This window comes from Arachis ipaensis, chromosome B4, assembly GCF_059453495.1.
Source record: "Arachis ipaensis isolate K30076 ecotype BB chromosome B4, ASM5945349v1, whole genome shotgun sequence".
NCBI classification, from domain to species: domain Eukaryota; kingdom Viridiplantae; phylum Streptophyta; class Magnoliopsida; order Fabales; family Fabaceae; genus Arachis; species Arachis ipaensis.
In genome coordinates this window covers 107,903,148-107,928,454 of record NC_142439.1, presented here as the reverse complement: position 1 = coordinate 107,928,454, position 25,307 = coordinate 107,903,148, and the positions used below count along the sequence as shown (strand labels likewise).

Below are 25,307 nucleotides of genomic sequence, written 5' to 3'. Positions count from 1 at the left end.
CCAACATAGTGGAGATTGACATTTTCTCCCATACAAAGCCTCATACGGAGCCATTCCGATGCTCGCATGGTAACTATTATTGTATGCAAACTCTACTAACGGCATATACCGATCCCAACTCGCCGGTTGGTCCAAAACACAAGCTCTCAACATATCCTCTAGTGTTTGGATCGTCCTCTCGGATTGACCATCTGTTTGGGGATGGTACGCTGTACTCAAGCTTAATCGAGTTCCAAAAGCTTTCTGAAATGCACCCCAGAACCTCGAAGTGAAACGAGGATCTCTATCAGAGATTATAGTAGCAGGTACACCATGGAGTCTCACAATCTCCTTTATGTATAACCGAGCTAGCTCCTCAAGGGTGTAAGTCATCCGAACGGGTAAAAAGTGAGCTGACTTCGTCAGTCGGTCCACGATCACCCAGATAGCATCAAAACCAGTCCTAGTCCTTGGCAATCCCGACACAAAGTCCATTGCAATACTTTCCCACTTCCATTGCGGAACCTCTAAGGGTTGCAACATCCCGGAAGGTCTTTGATGTTCAATCTTTACCTTTTGACAAGTTAAGCACTTTGAAACATATTCCGCCACATCATTCTTCATACCCGGCCACCAAAACATCGCCTTTAAATCATGGTACATCTTAGTACTTCCCGGGTGAATGGAGAATCCGCTTTTGTGTGCCTCCTTTAAGATATCTTGCCTCAAAGTGCCAACATCCGGCACAATGATCCTACCCTTGAATCTCCATAACCCATCTTTTTCTTCCGACACTCTCCACTGTTTTCCTTGCTCGATAGCCGGTAACACCTTCCATAACGCTTCATCATTTTCATGAGCCTTTAGGAGTTCGGACTTAAAGTCACTCGAGATTTCTAATCGGCTCAAACACAAGGTTCCAGATACTTCTCGAGCACCAATTTTTAGACTCTCGAATCCCTTGAGCAACTTCTCCTCTTGAAGCATCATCCAAGACGCATATAACGACTTTCGACTTAACGCATCCGCCACTATATTCGCCTTTCCAGGATGGTAATTTAACTCAAAGTCGTAGTCCTTCAACAATTCCATCCACCTTCTCTGCCTCATATTAAGCTCTTTCTGATCAAAGAGATACTTCAAGCTCTTATGATCAGAGAAAACTTGGAACTTAACCCCATAGAGATAATGCCTCCACACCTTCAAGGCAAACACAACCGCAGCGAGTTCCAAATCGTGCGTAGGGTAACTAACTTCATGAGGTCTCAACTGTCGTGAGGCATACGCCACCACATTATGGTGCTGCATTAGCACGCACCCTAGACCCTTCAATGAGGCGTCACAATACACCTCAAATGGCTCATTCGGCTCAGGTAACACTAACACAGGTGCAGTGGTCAACTTTTTCTTCAATGTCTGAAAGCTCTCCTCGCACTCAAGAGTCCAAACAAACGGAGTGTCTTTGCGAGTTAACTTTGTCAACGGCAAAGCTAATTGCGAAAAGCCTTTGATGAACCTTCGGTAATAGCCAGCTAAACCCAGAAAACTCCTTATCTCAGTTACTGTGGTTGGTTGCTTCCAATCCATCACAGCTTCTACCTTGGTTGGATCTACGGCTATTCCCTTCTTACTCACCACGTGACCCAAAAACTTCACCTCACTCTTCCAGAACTCACACTTAGACAGTTTCGCATAGAGTTTCTTCTCCTTTAAAATCTGCAACACGGTCCGCAAGTGTTCCGCATGCTCTTCTTCAGTCTTGGAGTAAATTAGTATATCGTCAATGAAGGCAACCACGAATTTATCCAGAAACGGACGGAACACTCTATTCATGTAATCCATGAATACTGCAGGAGCGTTCGTCAACCCAAAGGACATTACAGTGTACTCGTAATGACCATAACGAGTCCTGAAAGCGGTCTTAGGGATATCCTCACCCCTCACCCTTATCTGGTGATAACCGGATCGCAAATCAATCTTGGAGAAAACCCCAGCTCCTTGTAACTGATCCATGAGATCATCAATCCTCGGCAATGGGTACTTATTCTTTATGGTGACCTTGTTCAGCTGCCTGTAATCCACACAGAGTCGCATACTTCCATCTTTCTTCTTTACCAGTAACACTGGAGCTCCCCACGGGGAAACACTTGGTCGGATAAAGTTCTTACCCAACAATTCCTCTAACTGAGACTTTAGCTCGGCCATCTCTAACGGTGACATCCTATAAGGAGCACTTGAGATTGGTCCCGCCCCAGGCACCAATTCAATAGCAAACTCGACCTCTCGGTTAGGTGGAAATTCCTCAATATCATCGGGAAACACTTCCGGAAACTCACACACTACCGGAATCTGATCCAACCTTTGATCATCACCCGAAACACCCGCGGTTAACAACAGGATACCCTGACATTCGGTTCCAGAACAGTTCACCATCATTGAATTCAAGTAATAATTATTCACCACAACCGGCCCTTCTGTATCCTCTGGCATAAAGTACACCGACTTGGTAGAACAATCAAGCAGGACATGGTTTTCGGATAACCAGTCCAATCCCAAGATAAGATCAAGACCGATCATCGGTAAGCAGATTAGATTATGCAAGTACTATTGTTTCTCTTTCAATTCATGATTACTTCTTCTCCAAGATATACTCTCGTACTTAATTCAGTTAAGTCAGAATGAAGGGGTGACCCGTGACAATCACCCACTATCTTCGTTATTCGCTTAGCCAAGATCCGCGTGCTTGACAACCACAAGCGGTCTACATGATGTTCAACGTAGTCATTGGACGACAGCCGGAGTATAGTCTCTTGGGTCTCTGATCCACGGACCGAGTCCGTGAGGTTAGAACCTTCGTGGTATAGGCTAGAACCAATTAGCAGCATTCCTGAGATCCGGAAAGTCTAAACCTTGTCTGTGGTATTCCGAGTAGGATCTGGGAAGGGATGACTGTGATGAGCTTCAAACTTGCGAATGTTGGGCGCAGTGACAGTGTGCAAAAGGATAGAGAGATCCTATTCCGACGCTAGTGAGAATCGACAGATGATTAGCCGTGCGGTAGTTTTACCTGGTATTTTTCATCCGAGATGAAAAATCCGACAGTTGATTAACCTTGCAGAAACCGTACCTTGTATTTTTCATCTGAGATGATCATACAGCTTGCCATGGAAGGGAGCACGCATGATTGGAAGAAGACAACAGGAAAACAGAGGTTCAGAAGCAACAAAGCATCTCTAAACGCTTATCTGAAATTCCCACCAATGAATTACATAAGTATCTTTATTTTATTTTATGTTATGTTTTATTTATCTTTTAATTATCAAAACTCATAACCAATTGAATCCGCCTGACTAAGATTTACAAGATGACCATAGCTTGCTGCAAGCCGGCAATCTCCGTGGGATCGACCCTTACTCACGTAAGGTATTACTTGGACGACCCATTGCACTTGCTGGTTAGTTGTGCGGAGTTGTGAAAAGTGTGATCACAATTCCGTGCACCAAGTTTTGGCGCCGTTGCCGGGGATTGTTCGAGTTTGAAAAACTGACGGTTCATCTTGTTGCTTTGATTGGGTAATTTTATTTTATGTTTAAGCGTTTTATTTTTAATTTCGAAAAAAAAAAAGATTTTAGTTTTCTAAAAACTCATCAAAATTCTTAAGAATGAATTCCACCTTCTAGCTTCATGATGATATGTTAAAGCTTGGCTGGCTATTAAGCCATGTCTAATTTTTTGGACCGAAGCTTTAACTTATCATTGCAGCTATTGAAGGAGCCTTTGAATTCTTATTTATGGGATTGTTGTATATATTTGTTATGCTAAAGCTTGTCTGAACATTTGGCCATGTCTAATTCTTTTGGACCGAAACTTTAGAATAACATTGCATGAACCTTTGGATTCTTAAATCTGATATTGTTATTAACAGTGTTTTACTAAAGCTTGGCTGGCCATTTGGCCATGTCTAATCTTTTAGACTAGAGCTTTAGATTAACATTGCATGATTACTGGAATTCTTATTAAAAATTTTGAATTTCTTTATTTTCTATTCCCAAAAAATTTTTTCGAAAAATATACAAAAAAAATTAATAAAATCATAAAAAACAAAAAATTTTTTTATGTTTCTTGTTTGAGTCTTGTGTCAAATTTTAAGTTTGGTGTCAATTGCATGTTTTTAATTTTTCTTAAATTTTCGAAAATTCATGCATTGTGTTCTTTCTTGATCTTCAAGTTGTTCTTGATAATTTTCCTTGTTTAATCTTGTGATTTTCTTGTTTGGTGTTTTTTGTTGTTTTTCATATGCATTTTCGAATTCAGTGTCTAAACATTGAAAATTTCTAAGTTTGGTGTCTTGCATGTCTTTCTTTTCTTAAAAATTTTCAAAGATTTGTTCTTGATGTTCATCATGATCTTCAAAGTGTTCTTGGTGTTCATCTTGACATTCAAAGTGTTCTTGCATGCATTATTTGTTTTGATCTTAAATTTTTATGTCTTGTGTCATTTTGTTATTTTTCTCTTTCTTCATTAATTCAAAAAAAATAAAAAATAATATCTTTCCCTTGTTTTATTCATAAATTTTGAAATTTTGGGTTGACTTAGTCAAAGATTTTTAAAATTTAATTGTTTCTTATTAGTCAAGTCAAAATTTCAATTTAAAAATTCTATCTTTTCAAATCATTTTCAAAATCAAATCTTTTTCATTTTTCTTTTATGTTTCTTTTCGAAAATATTTTTTAAAATTAATTTTCAAAATCGTTTTCTTATTTTTATTTCATATTTTTGAAAACTTAACTAACAATTAACGTTTTGATTCAAAAAAAAATTTCAAGTTTGTTACTTTCTTGTTAAGAAAGGTTCAATCTTTAATTTCTAGAATCATATCTTTTAGTTTCTTGTTAGTCAAGTCATCAACTTTAATTTCAAAAATCAAATCTTTTTAAATTCTTTTTCAAAATAAATTTCAATCATATCTTTTTAAAATTTTATTTTCAAAATCTTTTTCTAACTTCTTATCTTTTCAAAATTTATTTTCAAATCTTTTTCAACTAACTACTTGACTTTTTGTTTGATTTTAAAAGTTTACTATTTCTTATCTTTTTCAAAACCACCTAACTACTTTTCTCTCTCATTAATTTCGAAAACTAACAAAATTTTTTTTCAAATATCTTTTTAATTAATTAATTTATTTAGGTTTCAATTTTCTTTTATTTCTTTTCTTAAATTTCGAATTCTAACTTATAATTAAAATAAAAACAAAAATATTTTTTTCTTTTAATTAATATTCGAATACTCTCTCTCTCTCTCTCATCCCTTTCTATTTTATTTTATTTAATTACTAACACCTCTCTTCTACTCATAATTCGAACCCTTCTCTCTTCTCTCTGTTCGAATTACTCATCTCCTCTTTCTTCTATTCTTCTATTCTTCTACTCAGATAAAGGAATCTCTATACGGTGACACAGAGGATTCCTCTTCTCTCTCTGTTCTCTTCTTTTTCATATGAGCAGGAACATGGATAAAGACATTCTTGTTGAAGCTAATCCTGAACCTGAAAGGACTCTGAAGAGGAAGCTAAGAGAAGCTAAAGCACAACACTCTGGAGAGGACCTAACAGAAAATTTTGAAAAAGAAGCAGATATGGCAGCCGAACCCAACAACAATGCTAGAGATGCAAGGAAGATGCTTGGTGACTTTATTGCACCAACTTCCAACTTCTATGGAAGAAGCATCTCAATTCCTGCAATTGGAGCAAACAACTTTGAGCTTAAGCCTCAATTAGTTTCTCTAATGCAGCAGAATTGCAAGTTTCATGGACTTCCATTGGAAGATCCTCATCAGTTCTTAGCTGAATTCTTGCAAATCTGTGACATTGTTAAGACCAATAGGGTTAATCCCGAGGTCTACAGACTTATGCACGTGTAAAGCTCAATGCTCAGCCCAAGCACACACCAAGTGGGCCCCGGAAGTGGATTTCTGCACTATCTGCACTTAGTTACTTATTTTCTGTAAACTCTAGTAACTAGTTTAGTATAAATAGCACTTTTTACTATTGTAAAAAGGGAGCTTATGCCATTTTTCACATTTGGAGGCTAGCCACACGGCCATGCCTAGACCTTCTTCTCTTATGTATTTTCTACGATGGAGTTTCTACACCTCATAGATTAAGGTGCGGAGCTCTACTGTTCTTCATGAATTAATGCAAGTACTATTGTTTCTCTTTTAATTCACGCTTACTTCTTCTCCAAGATATACTCTCGTACTTAATTCATTTAAGTCAGAATGAAGGGGTGTCCCGTGACAATCACCCACTATCTTCGTTACTTGCTTAGCCAAGATCTGCGTGCTTGACAACCACAAGTGGTCTACATGATGTTCAACATAGTCATTGGACGACAGTCGGAGTATAGTCTCTTGGGTCTCTGATCCACGGACCAAGTCCGTGAGGTTAGAACCTTCGTGGTATAGGCTAGAACCAATTAGCAGCATTCCTGAGATCCGGAAAGTCTAAACCTTGTCTGTGGTATTCCGAGTAGGATCCGGGAAGGGATGACTGTGACGAGCTTCAAACTTGTAAATATTGGGCGCAGTGACAGTGTGCAAAAGGATAGAGAGATCCTATTCCGACGCTAGTGAGAACCGACAGATGATTAGCCGTGCGGTAGCTGTACCTGGTATTTTTCATCCGAGATGAGAAATCCGACAGTTGATTAGCCGTGCAAAAACCGTACCTGGTATTTTTCATCCGAGAAGATCATACAGCTTGCCATGGAAGGGAGCACGCATGATTGGAAGAAGACAACAGGAAAGCAGAGGTTCAGAAGCAACAAAGCATCTCTAAACGCTTATCTGAAATTCCCACTAATGAATTACATAAGTATTTTTATTTTATTTTATGTTATGTTTTATTTATCTTTTAATTATCAAAACTCATAACCAATTGAATCCGCCTGACTAAGATTTACAAGATGACCATAGCTTGCTTCAAGCCGGCAATCTCCATGGGATCGACCCTTACTCATGTAAGGTATTACTTGGACGACCCAGTGCACTTGTTGGTTATTTGTGCGGAGTTTTGAAAAGTGTGATCACAATTCCGTGCACCAGCATACGCGTCGTGTCCATTTCACCTCAATCCACGCGTACACATGACATACGCATACGCGTGGATGCCCTTCCATCACGACATTTCTTTTCTCATCTTCTTTCCATTTCTTTCCTTCTTCTCTTTTCTTTCCACCTCACACCCAGCACCCAACACTACCAAACATCATCCATAACCATTTTTTTTAATTAGTTGTTTAGATAGTTGTTTAGTTAGTTTATTTTTCGTTGTAATTTTTGTTTTTTTCCTTATAAGTGTTGGATTATTCATCTTATTTACTGTGTATTGCTGCTGAGTTCTAAATGGGATGTTATCTTAATATCATTGTGTTTATACTCATTATTGGATTCTTTGATTGAGGTTTGGTGCACGAAATCGTGATTGTTCATTCCTTGGTAACGGTGCCAAAAACTTGATACGCACGTTCATAATCTTAGTTCTTTTTCACAACTTCGCACAACTAACCAGCAAGTGCACTGGGTCGTCCAAGTAATAAACCTTACGTGAGTAAGGGGTCGATCCCACGGAGATTGTTGGCTTGAAGCAAGCTATGGTCACCTTGTAAATCTCAGTCAGGCGGATTCAAATGGTTATAGAGTTTTAATAATTAAAAGATAAATAAAACGTAAAATAAAGATAGAGATACTTATGTAATTCATTGGTGAGAATTTCAGATAAGCGTAGGGAAATGCTTTATTCCTTCTGAATCTCTGCTTTCCTACTGCCTTCATCCAATCCTTCATATTCCTTTCCATGGCAAGCTGTATGTTGGGCATCACCGTTGTCAATGGCTACATCCCGTCCTCTCATTGAAAATGGTCCAACTGCGCTGTCACCGCATGGCTAATCATCTGTCGTTTCTCGATCATGCTGGAATAGGATCCAGTGATCCTTTTGCGTCTGTCACTACGCCCAGCACTCGCGAGTTTGAAGCTCGTCACAGCCATCCCTTCCCAGATCCTACTCGGAATACCACAGACAAGGTTTAGACTTTCCGGATCTCAAGAATGGCCGCCAATAACTCTAGCCTATACCACGAAGACTCTAATCATAAATCAGGAGGCTAAGAGATATGCATTCAAGCTTGCTTTCATGCAGAACGGACGTGTTTGTCAGGCACGCGTTCATAAGTGAGAATGGTGATGAGCGTCACATAATCATCACATTCATCATATTTTTGTGTGCGAATGAATATCTTAGAGAAGAAATAGGCTTGAGTTGAATAGAAAAATAATAGTACTTTGCATTAATTCATGAGGAACAGCAGAGCTCCACACCTTAATCTACGGGGTGTAGAAACTCTACCGTTGAAAATACATAAGAATAAGGTCTAGGCATGGCCGAATGGCCAGCCCCCAAGTCTAAGGAAAAATGTTCCAAAGATCTAAAAATGATCCAAAGATGTAAATACAATAGTAAAAAGTCCTATTTATACTAAACTAGTTACTAGGGTTTACAGAAATGAGTAAATGATGCAGAAATCCACTTCCGGGCCCACTTGGTGTGTGCTTGGGCTGAGCATTGAAGCTTTCATGTGTAGAGGTCGTCCTTTGAGTTGAACGCCAGTTTGTAACTTGTTTCTGGTGTTTAACGCCAGAATAGGGTAGAAAGCTGGCGTTAAACACCAGTTTGCGTCATCTAAACTTGGGCAAAGTATGGACTATTATATATTGCTGAAAAGCCCTGGATGTCTACTTTCCAACGCAATTAAGATCGCACCATTTGAGTTTCTGTAGCTCTAGAAAATTCATTTTAAGTGCAGGGAGGTAAGAATCCAACAGCATCTGCAGTCCTTCTTCAGCCTCTGAATCAGATTTTTGCTCAAGTCCCTCAATTTCAGCCAGAAATTACCTAAAATCACAGAAAAACACACAAACTCATAGTAAAGTCTAGAAATTTGATTTTTATTTAAAAACTAATAAAATTATACTAAAAACTAAGTAAATCATACTAAAAACAATGTAAAAACAATGCCAAAAAGCGTATAAATTATCCGCTCATCACAACACCAAACTTAAATTATTGCTTGTCCCCAAGCAACTGAAAATCAAATAGGATAAAAAGAAGAGAATATACTATAAATTCCAAAATATCAATGAAACTTAGCTCCAATCAGATGAGCAAGACTAGTAACTTTTTTGCCTCTGAACAGTTTTGGCATCTCACTTTATCCTTTGAAGTTCAGAATGATTGGCATCTATAGGAACTTAGAATTCAGATAGTGTTATTGATTCTTCTAGTTCAGTATGTTGATTCTTGAACACAGCTACTTTATGAGTCTTGGCCGTGGCCCTAAGCACTTTGTTTTCCAGTATTACCACCGGATACATAAATGCCACAGACACATAACTGGGTGAACCTTTTCAGATTGTGACTCAGCTTTGCTAAAGTCCCCAATTAGAGGTGTCCAGGGTTCTTAAGCACACTCTGTTTTTGCTTTGGACCTCGACTTTAACCGCTCAGTCTCAAGTTTTTCCTTGACACCTTCACGCTATAAGCACATGGTTAGGGACAGCTTGGTTTAGCCGCTTAGGCCAGGATTTTATTCCTTTAGGCCCTCCTATCCGCTGATGCTCAAAGTCTTGGATCCTTTTTATTACCCTTGCCTTTTGGTTTTAAGGGCTATTGGCTTTTTGCTCTTACCTTTTGGTTTTAAGAGCTTTTGGCTTTTTCTTCTTGTTTTTTCTTTTTCTCTTTTTTTCGCTATTTTTCTTTTTCTTTTTTTTTTCGCAAGCTTTTGTATTCACTGCTTTTTCTTGCTTCAAGAATCATTTTTATGATTTTTTAGATTATCAAATAACATGTCTCCTTTTTTCTTATTCTTCAAGAGCCAACATATTTAACATTCATAAACATCAACTTCAAAAGACATATGCACTGTTCAAGCATTCATTCAGAAAACAAAAAGTATTGTCACCACATCAAAATAATTAAACTAGTTTCAAGGATGAATTTGAAACCCTGTACTTCTTATTCTTTTGTAATTAAAATATTTTTCATTCAAGAGAGGTGATGGATTCATATTCATAACTTTAAGACATAGACACTTAGACACTAATGATCATGTAATAAGACACAAATATAAATAAACATAAAGCTCAAAAATAAAAAAACAGGAAAATAAATAAACAAGGAGATTAAGGAATGAGTCCACCTTAGTGAGGGTGGCGTCTTCCTCTTCTTGAAGAACCAATGGTGCTCTTGAGCTCCTCTATGTCTCTTCCTTGTCTTTCTTGCTCCTCCCTCATAGATCTTTGATCTTCTCTAATTTCATGGAGGATGATGGAGTGCTCTTGGTGCTCCACCCTTAGTTATCCCATGTTGGAACTTAATTCTCCTAGGGAAGTGTTGATTTGCTCCCAATAATTCTGTGGAGGAAAGTGCATCCCCTGAGGCATCTCAGGGATTTCATGGTGAGGAATTTCCTCATGCTCATGTTGAGGTCCATGATCTCTTATTTGCTCCATCCTTTTCTTAGTGATGGGCTTGTCCTCTTCAATGAGGATGTCTCCCTCTATGTCAATTCCAGCCGAATTGCAGAGGTGGCAAATGAGGTGAGGAAATGTTAACCTTGCCCAAGTGGAGGACTTGTCAGCCACCTTGTAGAGTTCTTGAGGTATAATCTCATGAACTTCCACCTTTTCTCCAATCATGATACTATGGATCATGATGGCCCGGTCTATAGTAACTTCAGACCGGTTACTAGTAGGAATGATTGAGCGTTGAATGAACTCTAGCCATTCCCTAGCCACTGGTTTGAGGTCATGCCTTCTTAATTGAACCGGCTTGCCTCTTGAGTCAATTTTCCATTGAGCTCCTTCCTCACATATGTCTATGAGGACTTGGTCCAACCTTTGATCAAAGTTGACCCTTCTTGTGTAGGGGCGTGCGTTCTCTTCCATCATTGGCAAGTTGAACGCCAGCCTTACATTTTCCGGACTGAAATCTAAGTATTTCCCCCGAACCATGGTAAGCCAATGCTTTGGATTCGGGTTCACACTTTGATCATGGTTCCTAGTGATCCATGCGTTTGCATAGAACTCTTGAACCATTAGGATCCCGACTTGTTGAATGGGGTTCGTGAGAACTTCCCAGCCTCTTCTTTGGATTTCAAGTCGGATCTCCGGGTACTCATTCTTCTTGAGCTTGAAAGGAACCTCAGGGATCACTTTCTTCTTGGCCACAACTTCATAGAAGTGGTCTTGATGGACCTTTGAGATGAATCTCTCCATCTCCCATGGCTCAGAGGTGGAAGCAATTGCCTTTCCTTTCCTCTTTCTAGAGGTTTCTCTGGCCTTAGGTGCCATTAATGGTTATGGAAAAACAAAAAGCTATGCTTTTTACCACACCAAACTTAAAATATTTGCTCGTCCCCGAGCAAAAGAAGAAAGAAGGTAGTAGAAGAAGAAGAAAATGGAAGAGATGGAGGGTGAGGTATTTTCGGCCAAGGTGAGAAGTTAGGGTTGTGGTGTGTGAAAATGAAGAAGGAATGAGGGGTTTATATAGGAGGGGGGAGGGTTAAGTTTCGGCCATTAGGATTGGGTTTGGGAGGGAAAATATTTTGAATTTGAAGGTAGGTGGGGTTTATGGGGAAGAGAAGATGGATGTGAGTGGTGAGGGGGTGATGGGAAATAGTGATTGAAGTGATTAGTGAAGGGTATTTGGGGAAGAGAGTTATGAAAAGGTGTGAAGGGGAGAGAAGAAGTGGTGAGGATCCTGTGGGGTCCACAGATCATGTGGAAATCCTGTGGGGTCCACAGATCCTGAGGTGTCAAGGATTTTTCATCCCTGCACCCTTTAGACGTGTAAAATGCCCTATACATGCAATCCTGGCGTTTAACGCCAGACTGCTGCCTATTTCTGGCGTTAAACGCCACTTCTATGCTCTGTTCTGGCGTTTAACGCCAGGTAGATGCTTGTTTCTGGCGTTAAACGCCAGCTTGGTGCCTGTTTCTGGCGTTAAACGCCAGACGGATGCTTGTTTCTGGCGTTTAAACGCCAGACTGTTCTCCTCCAGGGTGTGCTATTTTTCATTCTATTTTTCATTCTGTTTTTGATTTTTCAGTAGTTTTTGTGACTTCACATGATCATCAACCTAAAGAAAACACAAAATAACAATGGAAAATAAATAAATATAATTAGATAATATTGGGTTGCCTCCCAAAAAGCACTTCTTTAATGTCAATAGCTTGACAGTAAGCTCCCATGGAGCCTCACAGATAATTAGAGCAAGGTTGGAATCTCCCAACACCAAACTTAGAGTTTGAATGTGGGGGTTCAACACCAAACTTAGAGTTTGGTTGTGGCCTCCCAACACCAAACTTAGAGTTTGAATGTGGGGGCTTTGATTGACTCTGCAGTGAGAGAAGCTATTCATGCTTACTATCCATGGTTACAGAAGGAGATCCTTGAGTTTTAAACACAAGGTTATCCTCATTCAGTTGAAGAACAATTCTCCTCTGTCCACATCAATCACAGCTCTTGCTGTGGCTAGGAAGGGTCTTCCAAGGATGATAGATTCATCCTCATCCTTCCCAGTGTCTAGGATTATGAAATCAGCAGGGATGTAAAGGCCTTTAACCTTTACTAGCACGTCCTCTACTTGTCCATAAGCCTATTTTCTTGAGTTGTCTGCCATCTCTAATGAGATTCTGGCAGCTTGCACCTCAAAGATTCCCAGTTTCTCCATTACAGAGAGTGGCATGAGGTTTATCCCTGACCCAAGGTCACATAGAGCCTTCTCAAAGGTTATGGTGCCTATGGTACAAGGTATTAAGAACTTTCCAGGATCCTGTTTCTTCTGAGGTAATTTCAGTTGATCCAGATCACTCAGTTCATTGGTGAGCAAGAGAGGTTCATCTTCCTAAGTCTCATTACCAAATAATTTGGCATTCAGCTTCATGATCGCACCAAGGTACTTGGCAACTTGCTCTTCAGTGACATCTTCATTCTCTTCAGAAGAAGAATACTCATCAGAGCTCATGAAGGGCAGAAGGAGGTTCAATGGAATCTCTATGGTCTCTAGATGAGCCTCAGATTCCTTTAGGTCCTCATCGAGGAACTCCTTATTGATCACTGAGCGTCCCAGGAGGTCTTCCTCACTGGGATTCACGTCCTCTCCCTCCCTTGTAGGTTCGGCCATGATGGTTAAATCTATGGCCTTGCACTCTCTCTTTGGATTCTCTTCTGTATTGCTTGGGAGAGTACTAGGAGGGATTTCAGTGATTCTATTACTCAGCTGGCCCACTTGTGCCTCCAAATTTCTAATGGAGGACCTTGTTTCATTCATGAAACTTAAAGTGGCCTTAGATAGATCAGAGACTATATTTGCTAAGCTAGATGGATTCTGCTCATAATTCTCTGTCTGTTGCTGAGTGGATGATGGAAAAGGCTTGCTATTGCTAATCCTATTTCTTCCACCATTATTAAAGCCTTATTGAGGCTTTTGTTGATCCTTCCATGAGAAATTTGGATGATTTCTCCATGAGAGATTATAGGTGTTTCTAAAGGGTTCACCCATGTAATTCACCTCTGCTATTGCAGGGTTCTCAGGATCATAAGCTTCTTCTTCAGAAGATGCCTCTTTAGTACTGTTGGATGATTCCTTCAATCCATTCAGACTCTGAGAGATCATATTGACTTGCTGAGTCAATATTTTATTCTGAGCCAATATGGCATTCAGAGTATCAATTTCAAGAACTCCCTTCCTCATAGGCGTCCCATTATTCACAGGATTCCTTTCAGAAGTGTACATGAACTGGTTATTTGCAACCATGTCAATGAGTTCTTGAGCTTCTGCAGGCGTTTTCTTTAGGTGAATGGATCCACCTGCAGAATGGTCCAGTGACATCTTTGATAGCTCAGACATACCATCATAGAATATATCCAGGATGGTCCATTCTGAAAGCATGTCAGAAGGACACTTTTTGGTCAGTTCCTTGTATCTCTTCCAAGCTTCATAGAGGGATTCACCTTCTTTCTGTTTGAAGGTTTGAAAATCCACTCTAAGCTTACTAAGCTTTTGAAGAGGAAAGAACTTGGCTAAGAAAGCCGTGACCAGCTTATCCCAAGAGTTCAGGCTATCCTTAGGTTGAGAGTCCAACCATATTCTAGCTCTGTCTCTTACAGCAAATAGGAAAAGCATAAGCTTGTAGACCTCGGGATCAACCCCATTGGTCTTAACAGTATCACAGATCTGCAAGAACTCAGTTAAGAACTGAAAAGGATCTTCAGATGGAAGTCCATGAAACTTGCAATTCTGTTGCATCAGAGAAACTAATTAAGGTTTCAGCTCAAAATTGTTTGCTCCAATGGCAGGGATTGAGATGCTTCTTTCATGTAAATTGGAATTTGGTGCAGTAAAGTCACCAAGCATCTTCCTTGCATTGTTATTATTTTCGGCCATGTCTCCTTCTTTTTCAAAAATTTCTGTCAGATTTTCTCTAGAGAGTTGTACTTTAGCTTCCCTTAGCTTCCTCTTCAGAGTCCTTTCAGGTTCAAGATAAGCTTCAACAAGAATGTTCTTATCCTTGTTCCTGCTCATATGAAAAAGAAGAGAACACAAAAGAAAATATGGAATCCTATATGTCACAGTATAGAGATTCCTTATATGAGTAGAAGAATAGAAGTGTAGAATGGAGAAGAGAGAAGATGAAGAATTCGAATTTTAAATTAAAATAAAAGGAAAATATTTTTGTTTTTATTAAATTAATTAATTAGAATTCGAAAATATAAAAAGAAATAAAATAAGATTAAAATTTAAAATAATTAGTTAATTAAAAAGAATTTTGAAAAAATGGTTAGTGATTTTCGAAAATTGGAGAGAGAAAAGTAGTTAGGTGGCTTTGAAAAAGATATGATTAAAATAGAAAACTATTAAAATCAAATAAAAAGTCAAGTAGTGAATTGAAAAAGATTTGAAAATCAAATTTTGAAAACATAGGAAGTTAGAAAAGATTTTGAAATTGATTTTGAAAAAGATTTGAATTGCAAATTAAAAAAGATTTGATTTTTTTTAAATTAAAGTTGATTACTTGACTAACAAGAAACTAAAAAGATATGATTCTAGAGTTTAAAGATTGAACCTTTCTTAATAGGCAAGTAACAACTTGAAAATTTTTGAATCAAAATATTAAATACTAGCATTATTTTCGAAAATATGAAGTAAAAATAAGAAAAAGATTTTGAAAATTAATTTTAAAAATTTTTGAAAATATATAAAAAAATTTGAAAAAGATTTGATTTTTGAAAAAGATTTGAAAAGATAGAATTTTGAAATTGAAATTTATGAGTAAAACAAGGAAAGATATATTTTTGATTTTTGAATTTTTAATGATGAGAGAGAAAAATACTAAATTGACACAAAACATGAAAATTATGAATCAAAACAACTAATGCATGCAAGAACACTTTGAATGTCAAGATGAACACCAAGAACACTTTGAAGATCAAGATGAACAAGACTTATTTTTGAAAATTTTTAAGAAAAGAAAAACATGCAAGACACCAAACTTAGAAATTTTCAAACTTTAGACACTAATAATTCAAAAATACATATGGAAAACAAGAAAAGACACAAAACAAGAAAAATTAAAGATCAAGCATAGAAAATCATCAAGAACAACTTGAAGATCATGAAAAACACATGCATGAGTTTTCGAAAGTTTTAAGAAAAATTCAAAAAATGCAATTGACACCAAACTTAAAAATTGACACAAGACTCAAACAAGAAATATAAAATTTTTGGTTTTTATGATTTTATAAGATCTGTTTTGGTTTTTTTTTTGAAAATTATTTTGGGAAAAACAAAAAAAGAAATTTTTTTGTATTTTTCAAAAATAAGAAATAAAAGCTTAAAATTAAAATAAAATTACCTAATCTGAGCAACAAGATGAACCGTCAGTTGTCCAAACTCGAACAATCCCCGGCAACGGCGCCAAAAACTTGGTGCACGAAATTGTGATCATCAATGGCACCAACAACTTGGTACGCACAATTGTATTCTTAACTCTTTATCACAACTTCTCACAACTAACCAGCAGGTGCACTGGGTCGTCCAAGTAATAAACCTTACGTGAGTAAGGGTCGATCCCACGGAGATTGTCGGCCTAAAGCAAGCTATGGTCACCTTGTAAATCTCAGTCAGGCGGATTCAAATGGTTATGGTGAATTGATAATAAAAACATAAATAAAATATACTTAGGATAGAGATACTTATGTAATTCATTGGTGAGAATTTCAGATAAGCATATAGAGATGCTTTCGTTCCTCCTGAACCTCTGCTTTCCTGCTGTCTTCATCCAATCATTCCTACTCCTTTCCATGGCAAGTTTTATGTAGGGCATCACCGTTGTCAATGGCTACATCCCATGCTCTCTGTGAAAATGGTCCAATGCGCTGTCACTGCATGGCTAATCATCTGTCGGTTCTCGATCATACTGGAATAGGATTTACTATACTTTTGCGTCTGTCACTACGCCCAGCACTCGCGAGTTTGAAGCTCGTCACCGCCATCCCTTCCCAGATCCTACTCGGAATACCACAGACAAGGTTTATACTTTCCGGATCTCAAGAATGGCCGTCCATGGGTTCTAACTTATACCACGAAGATTCTAATATCTCGGACTCGGTCCTCTGTATTAGATATCTAAGAGATATTCATTCTAGCTTGTTTGCATGTAGAACGGAAGTGTTTGTCAAGCACGCATTCATAGGTGAGAATGATGATGAGCGTCACATAATCATCACATTCATCATGTTCTTGGGTGCGAATGGATATCTTAGAATAAGAATAAGCTTGAATTGAATAGAAAAACAATAGTACTTTGCATTAATTCATGAGGAACAGCAAAGCTCCACACCTTAATCTATGGTGTGTAGAAACTCTACCGTTGAAAATACATAAGTGATGAAGGTCCAGGCATGGCCAAGAGGCCAGCCCCCAAACGTGATCTAAAGATGAAACTCAAGATAATCCAAAGATGTAAATACAATAGTAAAAAGTCCTATTTATGCTAAACTAGTTACTAGGGTTTACAGAAATGAGTAAATGATGCAGAAATCCACTTCTGGGCCCACTTGGTGTGTGCTTGGGCTGAGCATTGAGCTTTCCACGTGTAGAGGCTTCTCTTGGAGTTGAACGCCAGTTTGTAACCTGTTTCTGGCGTTTAACTCCACTTTGCAACCTGTTTCTGGCGTTTAACTCTAGAATGCAGCATGGAACTGGTGTTGAACGCCAGTTTGCGTCATCTAAACTCGGGCAAAGTATAGACTATTATATATTGCTGGAAAGCCCTGGATGTCTACTTTCTAACGCAATTGAGAGCGCGCCATCTGGAGTTCTATAGCTCCAGAAAATCCACTTTGAGTGCAGGGAGGTCAGAATCCAACAGCATCTGCAGTCCTTCTTCAACCTCTGAATCTGATTTTTGCTCAAGTCCCTCAATTTCAGCCAGAAAATACCTGAAATCACAGAAAAACACACAAGCTTATAGTAAAGTCCAGAAATGTGATTTTAATTAAAAACTAATAAAAATATACTAAAAACTAACTAAATCGTACTAAAAACTATGTAAAAACATTGCCAAAAAGCGTATAAATTATCCACTCATCAATGGGCTTGTCCTCATCAATGAGGATATCTCCCTCTATGTCAATTCCAGCCGAATTGCAGAGGTGGCAAATGAGGTGAGGAAAGGCTAACCTTGCCAGAGTGGAGAACTTGTCAGCCACCTTGTAGAGTTCTTGAGGTATAATCTCATGAACTTCCACTTCCTCCCCAATCATGATACTATGGATCATGATGGCCCAGTCTACAGTAACTTCAGACCGGTTGCTAGTAGGAATAATTGAGCGTTGGATGAACTCCAACCATCCTCTAGCTACAGGCTTAAGGTCCGGTCTTCTCAATTGAACCGGCTTGCCTCTTGAGTCAACTTTCCATTGAGCTCCTTCCACACATATGTCCATGAGGATTTGGTCCAACTTTTGATCAAAGTTGACCCTTCTAGTGTAGGGGCGTGCGTTTTCTTGCATCATTGGCAAGTTGAATGCCAACCTTACATTTTTCGGACTGAAATTTAAGTATTTCCCCCGAACCATTATAAGCCAGTTCTTTGGGTTTGGGTTCATACTTTGATCATGGTTCCTAGTGATCCATGCGTTTGCATAGAACTCTTGAACCATTAAGGTTCCGACTTGTTGAATAGGATTAAAGAGAACTTCCCATCCTCTTCTTCTAATCTCTTGTCGAATCTCAGGATATTCGCTCTTTTTGAGCTTAAAAGGGATCTCAGGGATCACCTTCTTCTTGGCCACAACTTCATAGAAGTGGTCTTGATGGACCTTTGAGATGAATCTCTCCATCTCCTATGACTCAGTGGTGGAAGCAGTTGCCTTCCCTTTCCTCTTTCTTGAGGTTTCTCTGGCCTTAGGTGCCATTGATGGTTATGGAAAAACAAAAAGCAATGCTTTTACCACACCAAACTTAAAATCTTTGCTCGTCCTCGAGCAAAAGAAGAAAGAAAGTAGTAGAAGAAGAAGAAAATGGAGGAGACGGAGTTAGAGAGTGTATTCGGCCAAGGGGGAGAAGTAGTGGTTGTAATGTGTGAAAATGGAGTAGTGTGGGGGGGGGGTTTATATAGGGGTGGGGGGAAGGGTAGGGTTCGGCCATTAGGGTTGGGTTTGGGAGGGAAAAGAATTTGAATTTTGGAGGTAGGTGGGGTTTATGGGGAAGAGTGGATGGATGTGATTGGTGAAGGGTATTTGGGGAAGAGAGTTATGAAAAGGTGTAAAGAGGAGAGAAGAAGAGGTGGGGTAGGTGGGGATCCTGTGAAAGAGTGGATGGATGTGATTGGTGAAGGGTATTTGGGGAAGAGAGTTATGAAAAGGTGTGAAGAAGAGAGAAGAAGAGGTGGGGTAGGTGGGGATCCTGTGGGGTCCACAGATCCAGAGGGGTCAAGGACTTAGCATCCCTGCTCCAATTAGGCGTGCAAAACGCCCTTAGAATGCATGTCTGGCGTTAAACGCCAGCTTGCTGCTTGTTTCTGGCGTTTAATGCCAGCTTTTCTCCCATTCTTGGTGTTAAACGCCAATTCCATGTTCTGTTTTGGTTTTAAACGCCAGTTTGGTGCTTGTTTCTGGCGTTTAACGCCATCTTGATGCTTCTTTCTGGCGTTAAACGCCAGTTTGATGCTTCTTACTGGCGTTTAAATGCCAATAAGCTCTTCCTCCAGGGTGAGCTATTTTTAATGCTGTTTTTCATTCTGTTTTTGATTTTTCAGTAGTTTTTGTGACTTCACATGATCATCAACCTAAAGAAAACATAAAATAGCAATGGAAAATAAATAGATATAATTAAATAACATTGGGTTGCCTCCCAACAAGCACTTCTTTAATGTCAATAGCTTGACAGTGAGCTCTCATGGAGCCTCACAGAAAATCAGAGCAATAATGTTGGGGCCTCCCAACACCAAACTTAGAGTTTGGTTGTGGCCTCCCAACACCAAACTTAGAGTTTGAATGTGGGGGTTTTGTTTGACTCTGTATTGAGAGAAACTTTTCATGCTTCCTCTCCATGGTTACAGAAGGAGAACCTTGAGTCTTAAATACAAGGTAGTCTTCATTCAACTGAAGAACCAACTCTCCTCTGTCAACATCAATCACAGCTTTTGCTGTGGCTAGGAAGGGTCTGCCAAGGATGATGGATTCATCCTCATCCTTCCCAGTGTCTAGGATTATGAAATCAACAGGGATGTAAAGGCCTTCAACCTTTACTAACACGTTCTCTACTAGTCCATAAGCCTGTTTCATTTATTTATCTGCCATCTCTAGTGAGATTTTTGCAGCTTGTACCTCATAGATTCCCAGTTTCTCTATTACAGAGAGTGGCATGAGGTTTATTCCTGACCCAAGGTCACACAGAGCCTCCTCAAAGGTCATGGTGCCTATGGTACAAGGTATGAAGAACTTTTCGGGATCTGGTTTCTTCTGAGGCAATGTTTGCCTCATTAGTGCACTCAGTTCATTGGTGAGCAAGGGGGTTCATCCTCCCAAGTCTTATTACCAAATAAACTGGCATTTAACTTCATGATTGCTCCTAGATACTTAGCAACTTGCTCTACAATGGTGTCTTCATCCTCTTCAGAGGAAGAGTATTCATCAGAGCTCATGAATGGCAGAAGGAAGTTCAATGGAATCTCTATGGTCTCTGTATGAGCCTCAGATTCCTTTGGTTCCTCAAATGGGAATTCCTTTCTATTCAGAGGATGTCCCAAGAGGTCTTCCTCCCTGGGATTCACGTCCTCTTCCTCTTCTGGGCATTCGGCCACACCAAGTAAGGTTATGGCCTTGCACTTTCTCTTGGGATTTTCTTCTGTATTGCTTGGGAGGGTACTGGGAGGAGTTTCAGTAATCTTCTTACTCAGCTGACCCACCTGTGCCTCTAAATTTCTAATAGAGGACCTTGTTTCATTCATGAAACTTAGTGTGGTCTTGGATAGATCAGAGACTATGGTTGCCAGGGCAAAATGGCTCTGTTCAGAATTCTCTATTTGTTGCTGAGAAGATGATGGAAAAGGCTTGCTATTGCTAAACCTATTTTTTCCACCATTATTATTGAAGCCTTGTTGAGGCTTCTGTTGATCCTTCCATGAGAGATTAGGATGATTTCTCCATGAAGGATTATAGCTGTTTCCATAGGGTTCTCCCATGTAATTCACCTCTGCTATTGCAGGGTTCTCAGGATCATAAGCTTCTTCTTCAGAAGATGTCTCTTTAGTACTGTTGGATGCAGCTTGCAATCCATTCAGACTCTTAGAAATCATATTGACTTGCTGAGTCAATATTTTGTTCTGAGCCAATATGGCATTCAGAGTATCAATTTCAAGAACTCCCTTCTTCTGAGGCGTCCCATTGTTCACAGGATTCCTCTTAGAGGTGTACATGAACTGGTTATTTGCAACCATTTCAATGAGTTCCTGAGCTTCTGCAGGGGTTTTCACGTGAAGAGATCCTCTTGCAGAAAGATCCAATGACATTTTTGATAACTCAGACAGACCATCATAGAATATACTTATGATGCTCCATTCTGGAAGCATGTCAGTAGGACACCTTTTGATCAGTTGCTTATATCTTTCCCAAGCTTCATAGAGGGATTCTCCTTCCTTCTGTCTGAAGGTTTGGATTTCCACTCTAAGCTTGCTCATCTTTTGAGGAGGAAAGAATTTGGCCAGGAAAGCACTGACCAGCTTATCCCAAGAGTTCAGGCTATCCTTAGGTTGTGAATCCAACCATGTTCTAGCTCTGTCTCTTACAGCAAAAGGGAAAAGCATGAGCCTGTAGACCTCGGGATCAACTCCATTGGTCTTGACAGTATCACAGATTTGCAAGAATTCAGCTAAAAACTGATGAGGATCTTCCATTGGAAGTCCATGAAACTTGCAATTCTGCTGCATTAGAGAAACTAATTGAGGCTTAAGCTTAAAATTGTTTGCTCCAATTGCAGGAAGTGAGATGCTTCTTCCATAGAAGTTAGAAGAGGGTGCAATATAGTCACCAAGTATCTTCCTTGCATCTCCACCATTGTTATTATTTTTGGCCATGTCTCCTTCTTTTTCGAAAATTTCTGTTAGATTTTCTCCAAAGAGTTGTGCTTTAGCTTCCCTTAGCTTCCTCTTCAGAGTCCTTTCAGGTTCAGGGTCAGCTTCAACAAAAATGTTCTTATCCTTGTTCCTACTCATATGAAAAAGAAGAGAACAGAAAAGAAAATATGGAATCCTCTATGTAACAGTATAGAGATTCCTTATGTGAGTATAAGAAGAGAAGAATAGAAGAAGGAAAAGATAAGAATTCGAACACAGAAGAGAAGAGTGGGTTCGAATTTTTGAGTGAAAAAGGGGTGTTAGTAGATAAATAAATAAATAGAAAGAGATGAGAGGGGGAAGAATTCGAAAATTAAATAAAATAAAAATATTTTTGTTTTTATTTTAAATATTAGTTATAATTCAAAAATATGAAAAGGAATAAAATTAAAATTAAAATTTAAAATAATTAGTTAATGAAAAGAAATTTTGAAAAAGAGGTTAGTGATTTTCGAAAATTAGAGAGAGAAAATTAGTTAGGTAATTTTGAAAAAGATAAGAATCAAACAAAAAGATAAGATTAATTGAAAAAGATTTGAAAATCAATTTTGAAAAGATAAGAAGTTAGAAAAGATTTTGAAATTGATTTTAAAAAAGATGTGATTGAAATTTATTTTGAAAAAGATTTGAAAATTTTTTTTAAAAGATTTGATTTTGAAAATTTAAAGTTGATTACTTGACTAACAAGAAACAAAAAGTTATGATTTTAAAATTTAAATATTTAACCTTTCTTAATAGGCAAGTAACAAACTTTAAAATTTTTGAATCAATCACATTAATTGTTAGCAATTAATTCGAAAATATGAAGTAAGAATAAGAAAAAGATTTTGAAAATCAATTTGAAATTTTCGAAAATATGAAAGAAAAAATAAAAAAGATTTGATTTTTGAAAAAGATTTGAAAAAGATAGAATTTTTAAATTGAAAATTTGATTTGACTCATAAGAAACAACTAAATTTTGAAAAATTTTTAAAAAAGTCAACTCAAATATTCAAAATTTATGAGAAGAAAAAAAAGAAAGATATTTATTTTTTTTTTGAATTTTTAATGAGGAGAGAGAAAAACATAAAAATGATGCAAAACATAAAAATTCAAGATCAAAACACATGATGCATGCAAGAACACTTTGAATGTCAAGATAAACACCAAGAACACTTTGGAGATCAAGATGAACATCAAGACTTATTTTTGAAAATTTTTAAGAAAAGAAAAACATGCAAGACACCAAACTTAGGAATTTTCAATGTTTAGACACTAACAAATTGAAAATGCATATGAAAACAAGAAAAGACACAAAACATGAAAATGAAAAGATCAAACAAAGAAGATCATCAAGAACAACTTGAAGATCATGAAGAACACCATGCATGAGTTTCGAAAATTTTTAATGAAATTAACAAGATGCAATTGACACCAAACTTAAAAATTGACACTAGACTCAAACAAGAAACATCAAATATTTTTGGTTTTTTTTTTATGATTTTGTAAAAAAAAATTTTTGGTATTTTTTTTTCGAAAATTAATTTGAAAAAGAAAAATAAGGATTTCAAAATTTCTAATGAGAATTCCAGGAATCATGCAATGTTAGTCTAAAGCTCCAGTCCAGGAATTAGACATGGCTTACTCGCCAGCCAAGCTTTCAATGAAAGCTCCGGTCCAAAACACTAGACATGGCCAATGGCCAGCCAAGCTTTAGCATACAAATCAGGCATACAACAGCTGATCAGATGGGAGTCCATGGACTCTTGTGATGATAAGTTGAAATCTCGGTCCAAAGGATTAGACATGGCTTCACAGCCAGCCAGACTTCAACAGATCATCGTGAAACTCTAGAATTTATTCTTAAAAATTCTGAAGCCATAGAATAATTTATTATTATTATTATTTTTTTGAAAATTTTTCGGAAATAAAAAGAATAAAAACAAAAACTTAAAATTAAAATAAAATTACCTAATCTGAGCAACAAGATGAACCGTCAGTTGTCCAAACTCGAACAATCCCCGGCAACAGCGCCAAAAACTTGGTGCACGAAATCGTGATTGTTCATTCCTTGGTAACGGCGCCAAAAACTTGATACGCACGTTCATAATCTTAGTTCTTTTTCACAACTTCGCACAACTAACCAGCAAGTGCACTGGGTCGTCCAAGTAATAAACCTTACGTGAGTAAGGGGTCGATCCCACGGAGATTGTTGGCTTGAAGCAAGCTATGGTCACCTTGTAAATCTCAGTCAGGCGGATTCAAATGGTTATAGAGTTTTAATAATTAAAAGATAAATAAAACGTAAAATAAAGATAGAGATACTTATGTAATTCATTGGTGAGAATTTCAGATAAGCGTAGGGAAATGCTTTGTTCCTTCTGAATCTCTGCTTTCCTACTGCCTTCATCCAATCCTTCATATTCCTTTCCATGGCAAGCTGTATGTTGGGCATCACCGTTGTCAATGGCTACATCCCGTCCTCTCATTGAAAATGGTCCAACTGCGCTGTCACCGCATGGCTAATCATCTGTCGTTTCTCGATCATGCTGGAATAGGATCCAGTGATCCTTTTGCGTCTGTCACTATGCCCAGCACTCGCGAGTTTGAAGCTCGTCACAGCCATCCCTTCCCAGATCCTACTCAGAATACCACAGATAAGGTTTAGACTTTCCGGATCTCAAGAATGGCCGCCAATAATTCTAGCCTATACCACGAAGACTCTGATCGTAAATCAGGAGGCTAAGAGATATGCATTCAAGCTTTCTTTCATGTAGAATGGACGTGTTTGTCAGGCACGCGTTCATAAGTGAGAATGGTGATGAGCGTCACATAATCATCACATTCATCATGTTCTTGTGTGCGAATGAATATCTTAGAGAAGAAATAGGCTTGAGTTGAGTAGAAAAACAATAGTACTTTGCATTAATTCATGAGGAACAGCAGAGCTCCACACCTTAATCTATGGGTGTAGAAACTCCACCGTTGAAAATACATAAGAATAAGGTTTAGGCATGGCCGAATGGCCAGCCCCCAAGTCTAAGGAAAAACATTCCAAAGATCTAAAAATGATCCAAAGATGTAAATACAATAGTAAAAAGTCCTATTTATACTAAACTAGTTACTAGGGTTTACAGAAATGAGTAAATGATACAGAAATCCACTTCTGGGCCCACTTGGTGTGGGCTGAGCATTGAAGCTTTCACATGTAGAGGTCGTCCTTGGAGTTGAACGCCAGTTTGTAACTTGTTTCTGGCGTTTAACTCTGCTTTGCAACTTGTTTCTGGCGTTTAACGCCAGAATAGGGCAGAAAGCTGGCGTTAAACGCCAGTTTGCATCATCTAAACTTGAGCAAAGTATGGACTATTATATATTGCTGGAAAGCCCTGGATGTCTACTTTCCAACACAATTGAGAGCGAGCCATTTGGGTTTCTGTAGCTCTATAAAATATATTTTGAGTGCAGGGAGGTCAGAATCCAACAGCATCTGCTGTCCTTCTTCAGCCTCTGAATCAGATTTTTGCTCAAGTCCCTCAATTTCAGCCAGAAATTACCTGAAATCACAGAAAAATACACAAACTCATAGTAAAATCCAGAAATGTGATTTTTAT

At 38.3% G+C, this 25,307-nt stretch overlaps 2 non-coding genes across 2 annotated transcripts; both read left to right on the top strand.

Annotated features, from left to right (window-relative positions):
• Positions 1–13,982: 13,982 nt before the first annotated feature.
• LOC148568707 (small nucleolar RNA R71) lies at positions 13,983–14,090 on the top strand. The gene has a single exon (XR_015882851.1). It is a non-coding gene; the product is annotated as a small nucleolar RNA R71 (small nucleolar RNA).
• Positions 14,091–21,168: 7,078 nt separating this feature from the next.
• LOC148568706 (small nucleolar RNA R71) lies at positions 21,169–21,276 on the top strand. Its single transcript, XR_015882638.1, has one exon. It is a non-coding gene; the product is annotated as a small nucleolar RNA R71 (small nucleolar RNA).
• The last annotated feature ends 4,031 nt before the right edge of the window (positions 21,277–25,307 follow it).